The sequence below is a fragment of the Anas acuta genome, chromosome 2, assembly GCF_963932015.1.
Source record: "Anas acuta chromosome 2, bAnaAcu1.1, whole genome shotgun sequence".
Classification (NCBI taxonomy): Eukaryota; Metazoa; Chordata; class Aves; order Anseriformes; family Anatidae; genus Anas; species Anas acuta.
The window spans coordinates 73,088,416-73,097,688 of NC_088980.1; the positions used below are offsets into that span (position 1 = coordinate 73,088,416).

At 44.4% G+C, this 9,273-nt stretch overlaps 1 long non-coding RNA gene across 1 annotated transcript; it reads right to left on the minus strand.

The window, feature by feature from the left end:
- Positions 1-420: 420 nt before the first annotated feature.
- On the minus strand, positions 421-1,556 carry LOC137851740 (uncharacterized). Its single transcript, XR_011093414.1, has 3 exons — positions 1,170-1,556; positions 776-896; positions 421-520 (listed from the first exon to the last, which is right to left on the minus strand). It is a non-coding gene; the product is annotated as an uncharacterized lncRNA (long non-coding RNA).
- Between the last annotated feature and the right edge of the window lie 7,717 nt (positions 1,557-9,273).

Below are 9,273 nucleotides of genomic sequence, written 5' to 3' on the forward strand. Positions count from 1 at the left end.
CTAGCACAGAAGCATCTATGCTGATACGGCTTCAGCTGGTTTCAGTGTTCTTCTTCACCTAATACCTAAATTAAGATAAGAGGTCTCAATGCAGATGGAAAGATTGAGAAATACAGAAATCACTGATGTGCTTTGAGAACTTCTAAGGACTGAGAACTAAATAAATCCAATATTGTAACATTAAGGATTGGTTAGAAAAGTAAACGTTAAAAACAAGTAAAGGAGAAGGACAAGTAAGCTTTCTTAAAGGATCTACTATATTTAAAGGATCTTTAAAAAAGTAAGTAAGTAATGAAATATATGCGCAGAGAGATAGATAGATAGATATACAGAAACCTAAGAAACTGCTGCGCAGGTTAGCTTCTTGCTCTCTTTTCTAAAAGTGCTAGTGAATACAGCATCTGTGTGCGTCACAAGCATTACCCTCAGTCCAGCACAGGTACACACGAGAGGACAGCCTGCAGGTTGCGGAGGCAAAGAAACTGCTCTGGCTGGATGTGAAGAGCCAAGACAGAAGTTGCTGTCAGGGAAAAGATACACAGAGGGGATGAAAAACACGGAGTGTGCTTCCGACCTTCACAACTTCTAAGCAAGCGGAGATGAGGTTGTGGAACAACCAAATGAGCTGTTGATCGAGAAGCAGCCTGAAGACTGGCCTTAAGCAGGGCCTTGCATTCTTCGTTTTTATAGCATTGCTTGCCTTCAAGCGCACGATCATGACTTTATTAACTTTCTACCACTACAGAAATGCACCGGATTCTTTCACAACACTTACGGGTGGTAACTGGAAATACTGGTCAGCATTCTCTATTTCCTTCTTCATCTCAATTCTCTTTTGGCCTGTGAAGCTTTTCAGATCAGAGGAGAAGATCCGCTGTAATACGGAGTTTTGGATACTGCAAAGGAAACGAAGAATCGTACTGACAACTCTTTTCAACCTCACCTGCAACCGTCACAGAAGAGAATACCGAAAGAACGCTGCTTTATCATGGGAAGCATAAATTCGAGCATAGGTGTCCTAGAGCTGAAGCGAGGTTAAGCAGGTTGCAAACAAGGGGAAGGAGCACACCCAGAAGCATTTCCATAAAGCTGTGTTTTCAAACAAATGGTTTAAAGACTTAGATTTTCTTACAAGTGAAGAATGAAAAAATAAAAAGAAAGAAAATTACCCGGACATACAGTTTTCCTCTAGCTTGCTTTGCTGCTTTCAGAATCTAGGGCTTTGATACTGCTGCCTCCTCAGCAACATCAGCAATTTCCTAGGAAAGCTGGTGTCCACCAGGTCAAATAGGAACGGGAAACCCCTCTTGCCACAACTTCACACTCACACCAGAGTTGGCAGGACAGGCCGATGGACAGAGAAGTGTCTGTAAGAGTGTTAGAAAACAGACTTTAGATTTCTGTCCACCCAGGAAAAATTACTTGCTCATCCCTTCAAACTGAACTCTCAGTAGAAGGAGGTGATCCCAAGCTGCATTCCTGACATCTATGCTGCAAAGTCATCAGATGCGACATGTTACTGTACCAGCCTGTGATGAACAGAAACAGGACTTTGAGGTTATGCTGTTTGAGTAGAATTAAGCTCAAAGAGTTAGTCCTTTGGTATGCTTTTGTCTGCAAGTGTCTGCACTGTTTCGCAGACAATGTCTCCAGCAAGCTGGCTGCTTGCTTCATTTGTTCTGTTCCGTTCTGTTTTGTTTTGTTTTCTCGGCAAGGGTTCTTAGAGAAATGAGATTAAAGTGATCATATTGTATGTCCGTCCATCCCTCCCTCCCCTTCGCTTGTCCAGAGCTTTTACCTTGTCCACCAGCTTGAATGAACTCGGTCATAGGCGCAGTTGTGCCAAAGCCATTCTGTTGCTAGGCGTGTTGTGAAAACAGACAGCTAAGGAGTGGGGAGAGGACGTGCTGCTGTCTGCAGTGTGACCTCAGCGCTTACCAAACAGTAGGGAATACACAGAGAAGGGCGTTAGGAAAACTTCAAGCCCCAGATACATTTTATGTGGAAACCATATCTCCCAAGATAACGCTGGACACAACTGCATAATCAAAATGGATTCATTTCTTGGTTCATCCAACTCCTAGGTTTTAGTTTTGAAAAGTTTCTGTCTTGGCTTAAAGCACTCTTCCAATCTCTATTTCCAGTTACTAGGATTTCCTGAAATAGCTCATCCCATTTTTTTCTTTGTACAATCTCCCAGCCTCTTTGTTTTCCTCTCCCCGAGAAACTTAGAACTGCTCTCTTCATACTTGACAACTAGATATGGAGCTGTATCAGCCAGAAGGAAGTTTCCTTCACACTTTCCGCTTCTTACGGTACCTGGACTCTTACCTTTACTCTTACTCGCCCTTCCTACATTAGCACAAAGAAAGCTGTCTGGGAGATCTGACGTCTTGTTTTCCAGAAGCTACCCTGAATCACCTTTACGAGAGCTGTCCCACGCTGCGAGCACAAGTCTTGCAGTCTGGCCAGATATTTGCCTTCTAAGTCGATAATCAAACCTGTCAAGTATAGAACATGTAACTAATGGAAAGGAAATCCTTTTATTTTGATCCAAATTCCTTTTTTTTTTTTTTTTAATTTCTTTTTTTTTCTAGACCAAGAGTGAATCGTGGGAAACCAGCAAAACTCAGGTGAAAAATGGAATGAACAATGTTAAGGTCAGGCAGCTTGCCCACTGCAATTGCTACCCTGAAAGCAGATGGAGTGCATCTTCATACACCACAGCCTGAGACACTAGTCGACAGGCCAGCCCATGTGATGAAGTCCATTGCTGTCCTGAATTTTAACGTGACACGGGTACTCTTAAGCCTCTTGTTTATGCTTTAGTACTTGCGGTCTATGGGAGGACCACAGCACACTCTTCTCTGTCTACCCTTATTTGTTGATCGTCTGTAGGAAGAAGAGAACGTGCAGAGGCCCTCACCCGTACATTGGGTCTGTTCTCACTCTGTGCAGCTCCATCATTGAGCAAAGTACCAAACCTGAGGCTTCTCTAAGGGCTTTACACAAACTACAGAATACTAAAATGAAGCATTCACAACAAAACCACACTGTTTTCCCCAGCCAAGCATCAAAACACTTACAGAAGGGCATGGGCCCTCTCTGTGCACCTCGAGGTGAGATCCACAAATCCTCACGTGGTTTCAACACATCCAGCACCCTTCTCTGTCCCTCCCGGCTAAACGTGCGCAGAGGTAGCTGTTGCCAAAGTGCTGTGGTGACATAATTCCCTTCTGTTTCTGAAGTCATCACGGCAGGCGCCTCCCAGCGACGGCACAACACTCTCTGTTGCTAACGCGTATGTCTCAGAAAAAGCTAGAGAAGGACCACTATGCCCAAACTGACTTGAATTAGGGTAGTTCAAAAATTATTCCCTGCTCCCCTACATCTGTGGAAGGTGTGTGATCAATCTTTTCCTTGAGAAAGGATTACAGACCAAAAGAGCTTGATTCTGAGACGTTGCCCGTACTTGTAGAACAGTTCACCTTTTATTTCCATGTCAGAAAAAAGAAGGTGAAATCAACAATTCCCTTCCTCCGAGCTGGGAATAGGAAAGAACCCCAATTCTCCAGGAAGCCTTAAAGAGGAAACTCTGCATTTCTTTGTTAAACACCTTGTTTAATTTCTTTAAAGAAATCTTTCCCAGGACTTTGCAACTGCGGTGGTCTGAATCGGGTGGGCACCACGACCGCTCTCTCACTCCCCCTCCTCAAGGGAAAGGGGGAGAAAATACGATGCAAAGGGCTCAAGGGCTGAGATAAGGACGGGGAGATCGCTCAACAATTATCGTGACGGGCAAAGCAGACTCAGCATAGGGAGATAGTAAGAGTGATTGCCTACTACCAACAAACTAGACACGTGAGAAACAAAGGAAAGAAACCCAAAACGTCTTCTCCCCATCTGCCCTCTTCCACCTCCTCCTCCTGAGCAGTGCAGGGAAACAGGGGACTGAGGGCTGCGGTCAGTCCCTGATGCTTTGTCCCCGCCGCTCCTTCTCGCTCCCTCCCTGCCCCTGCTCCCCGTGGGGTCCCTCCCACGGGATGCCGTCCTTCCCCAGATGATCCCACACGGGCTGCCCACAGGCAGCAGCTCCTCAAGCACTGCTCCCACACGGCTCCGTCCCACGGGCTCCATCCATCCATCCATCCCCCAGGAGCAAACTGCTCCAGCACGGGTCCCCCCCGGCTGGGCGGCAGCTCCCCCCAGACCCCCTGCTCCTGCGGGGGCTCCTCTCCACGGGGGGGCTGCAGCTGCGGCCCGGGGCCTGCTCCTGCCCTGCGGGGGCTCTCCATGGGCCGCAGCCTCCTCCAGGCCACATCCACCTGCTCCACCGGGGGCTCCTCCACCCACGGGGGGGCTGCAGCGTGGAGATCTGCTCCATGGGCTGCAGGGGGACAGCCTGCTCCACCGGGGGCCTCTCCCTGCACAGCCCGCAGGAGAACTGCTGCTGCCTGCCTGCAGCGACCCTGCCCTCCTGCTGCACTCACCTGGGGGGCTGCAGGGCTGCTTCTCCTCTCTTTCTCCCTGTGAAGCAGCTTTTTTTTTTTTTGTTATTTTTGTTCTCCTTTCTTAAATATGCTCTCACAGAGGAACAAGCGACATCGTTTCCTGGCTTGGCTCTGGCCAGCAGTGGAGCCGTTATCTAACGTGGGGCAGCTTCTAGATTCTTCTCACAGAAGCCACCCCTATGGCCCCCTGCTACCAAAACCTTGCCACGTAAACCCACCAGAGCAACTCTTTCGGTGAAGAAATTTTTCGTAAGAACCAACCGAAATCACCTGTGGTGGTTTTACCGTGCTGGGCAGCTAAACCCCTCAACCGCTCTCTCACTCCCCCTCCTTCAGATGAGGAGGTAGAGAAGTAAAGCAAAGGACAACTCACAGGTTGAGATAAGGATAATTTAATTAAAGGGTAATAATAATAACAATTAAATAAAGACTACCATGAACTAAACAATTTAACTAAGGGGAAATTAAAAGGGAAAGGGGAAAATGGTGGGAAAAAAGGAAAAAATAAAAAGAAGCGAGGAAAACAAACAAACAAAATAAATGAAGGCTATATGTAAGTGCCAAGGAAAAAAATTACCCTCTACTTGCCACAAATGAGCGATGATTGACCACGTCCTTGAAGCAAGGCCTCAATGCACGCAGCCGGTGTTTGGGAGGAGGACCGAGGTCTTCTCAACGAGAGCCCACCCCTCTCCTCTTCTTCCTGTTTCCAACTTTTATTGCTGAGTGTGACACCACATGGCATGGAATATCCCTTTGATTGGTTTAGGTCAGCTGCCCTACTGATGTTTCTCTCCTCACTTTTTGCCCGCCCCCTAGGAGGGTTAGAGAAAGGCCCAATGCTGTGCCACTGCTGCTCAGCAGTAGACACAACACTGGTGTGATACCACTGCTGTTCCAGCTACAAGTACAGAGTGCCGCACTGTATGGGCTGCTGCCGGGAAAGTTAACGTCCTAGCCAGACCCAGTACACCATGGGCTGCAGGGGGACAGCCTGCTCCACCAGGGGCCTCTCCCTGCACAGGCTGCAGGGGAACTGCTGCTGCCTGCCTGGAGCACCTCCTGCCCTCCTTCACATACCTTGGGGGTAAGTGCTGTTTTGCAGCAGGTTTTTTGCTTTCTTAAATCTGTTCTCGCAGAGGTAAAAACAACATCACCTATTGGCCCGGCTTTGGGCGGCAGTAGCTCCCATATCTTAAATGGGGCAGCTTCTGGGTTCTTCTCTCAGAAGCCACACTTATGGTTCCCTACTACTAAAACCTTGCCACGTAAACCCACTACAGAAGTACAAAAATAATCACCGCACTTAGGAAATTATGTTGCCTTTAACTGAAGGTACCATTCACTTATCTGCATTGTATTGTGTACTTCGTCTCTGGAGTACTTCATTGCCTGGGGTACATTCAAATATGCAGAGCCTACCCTCTCTATCTCCATTTCCTTTGCACTGTTTTTCTCATTTTGGCATTGTTGATTGTATTCGTCTCTGAGGACCTGGTAAGCTTCTCGCTAGGGCTGTTTCTGGGATTGCTGATCTGTAGTATGTCCTTTTTCTAGGCTTGTAGAACCTTGTGTGTTTGGAGTTGACCTTGCTAGCCAAGATGTAAGTTAACCCTGCAATACCATGAGTCCTGATGCAAGTGCTGTGTTTGGTATATATCTTAGAAGTTACTATTACGGTGTTGGTTTTCCTTCTAAAAAGAACAGCTGGTGACAGTGACCTGTGCCCTTGTCTCTACTTTTAAAGGCTTTTCCTAACTTCACTGTAGTTTGAAGCGTTGAGGATCTCCTAAAGAAATGTGGAATAGGAGTGGCAGGGTAGATTCTGTGGTACATTTGGGTCTAAATCTATCCTTGATTTGTTAGGAAGTTTTGTCAAATTAATATAGTGTTCATATTCCACAATGAAATTGTATCTCTGGACCACTGTTTGTGGTCTTGGCTTAGGTAGTTACTTCTGTCTAAAGCCTACCTGTGCTAGTAGATAGGGCTCACTTTGGAGTCTAGTGCATTAATAACATGTTTATTATTACTACAGCTGGAGTTCTGGTCCCTGATGCACAACAGAGCCCAGCTGCAAACTGTGAGACAAGCTTCAGTGGTAGCAAACTTGCCTGTGTTTCCTGAAATCTGCTTGCATTGTGATTCAGAAGAGTCCATTTTTCCATTGAACATCTGCTCTACACTTAGAGACAATGTTTCCTTGTGTATACCCTGTTAAAAACACAATCAACCCCATTGTCTGTCTGAATACAAGAATTAGGGACCATGAGTGAAATAAGGAGACACATGCATAGGAAATCAGAGAGCATTTCTTTATATACAGTAAGCTTAATTATACTGTGCAGCTCCTTTCTGCAGACTTCCTGACCTCACTTTCAGTAACCAGAATATTAAGAATATGGCCAAAATCATGGAAGCAAAAAGCATCTAAGGCTTTGGAAGGCAACATGGAGATTTCCAACAATTGACATACTTGAGGGTTGTTTTTTTTTTAATGTCCAGAGTCAGTATAATGAAGCCTATTTCACAGGATACCCTGAATCTTGAAGAGATGACTTGCAGAAATCCATGAGTGCTTCAAACTAAGAAGAAAATCTGGTTCCAGTGGTCTCATCCAGTAAACCACTGTATCATCTGAGTTGTATTTTATGCCTTCTATAGCATGTATTGTGTAAGATATGCTGTCATTCAAGTTATCATATAGCATCATAGGTCTTTTCCAACCTAAATAATTCTCTAAGGTAATCTAGTCCACCCTAGTGCTGCCAAGTCCACTATTAAACCATGTCACTAATCTTATAATTATTTCCCTTTGAATTAACAGAACAGTTAAGAGTATTGTTTTAAACATGTTGTTTACATCACTCTATTCATGTACAGCTCTTAAGTGCTCAGTCTGTACTTTTAGAATCCCAAGACAAAAAGAAGAAGAGTTTAGCCTGGCAGCACTTGATCTTATCCTGGCTGAATTCTTCAGGACCCTGTGTGGAATCCAGATTCCTTAGTCAGATGTTCTGTATTTCTGTTTGAAACACAGGAGGAGCCAGCTATGGGCTTCTCCATGTCCTAAAGTGCTTGGAAGCTGTTTTGTGGTGGGTCCATCTCCTTGCAAATACCTCCTGTTTTCATCACCATGTGTCTTAGCAAGACGTCAAACTTGCTCCCTAAAGTGCTCTTATCTGATTAAACAAAACTTTGATGTAATCCTGCAAAATATAATGCTAAAATGTTACATCTTCAGCTGATATATCCTCCAGTATATAAGCTGGTATATCCTCTTTAGTTCAGTAGGGCAATGAATTATCAGAGATCCTGTCCTTCAGTTTGTTGTAGGCCTTTAGATGCCCTTAAAACATGGGAAGGTGAAGTTTAAATGGTCGGTCTTATCAGAGTGAATGTAAACCTTAAGTTTTCTTCATTTCAAATTTGTCTTGATCAGAAAAAAAAAATGAAGTTCTCTACAGCTCAGTTGTGTATGTGTGTTTCTGGTTGAACAATCTTGTGATGTCTTAATGTTGGCATTATTAAAATTAATCTTTGACCTATTTTTGTTAGTAATTTAATGTCTCAGTCTCCTATTTAAATTCCTTTTAGATCATCTTTTTACAAATGGCCATATAGCATCAAGCCATGCTCTCATTTGGTATGGTATCTAACAGCTTGAACAGGTATGAGGAGAAAAGTGAAGGAACACTGACAACTCAGTCTCTTGATTCAGGAAATGGGAGAGCACAGTAGCGTCTAACATGGTGAAAATGGTAACACTTTAATACAATCAGTAGTGCATAACCTCCAGATTATTTCTCAGTGAGATCAAGTTAGGAGGAAAACTTACTTAAATATTGCCTTTACCTCCTAAAAGGAAGACTTTTGAAATGCTTGTGGAAATGTGAATCTGAAGATAATGCTGAGTTGTTCTGAAAAAACTTAAGCTTTCAAATAAAATTGTTGTGTTTTTATCTTTTTTTTTTTTTTTGACCATTTTAGTTTAAATGCTTAGTTTTGTTTCAGATGGGGAATTGTTTGGATGCAGTAACTGTGAAGGAACTGTGTGGTAATGTTTGCACAGCTGCAATATCTAATAATCAAAGATAGTTCTTCCTCTTCAGATCCTTTATAGCCTAACCAGAAGTGGTATCAATCGATGTACATAATGTTGTTGTTTGGACATGTCCTATAAAGCCGGAAATAGTAGAAACAGTATATAAATGTGTACTGGGTTTACATGGCAAGGGTTTGGTACTGGTGGGCTGCAGGCATCGCCTCTGAGCAGGGCACAGCAGCTGCTGCATATCAGATCAGAGCCAGCTCCCAAAGGGACCGTGATACAGTGGCACACTGCTGTTGTTGCTGAGCAGTGCTTACAGAGTAAGGATATTTTTCTGTTTCTCAAGCTGTTTGCCAACCAGGGTGCTGGGGGTACACAAGAAGCTGGGAAATGGACACAGCCAGGACAGCTGACCTGAATTAACTGAAGGGCTACACTGTCCCTATGAAATCATACCCAACAATAGAAGCTGGGGGGAAAGGTGGGGATGGGCAATAGTGTTTGGAGTAATGGCACACGTCTTCCAAAGTAGTTAAGCATTATAAGCCCTGCTTTCCTAGAAGTGGTTAAATGTCTGCTGCTGATGGAAAGTAATGAATAAATTCCCTGCTTTGCTTGTGTATACAGATTTGCTTTACCTATTAAACTTTATCTCAACCAACAAGTTTTTTCACTGTTACCTTTCATGTTTTCTCCCTTGTACCTCTACAG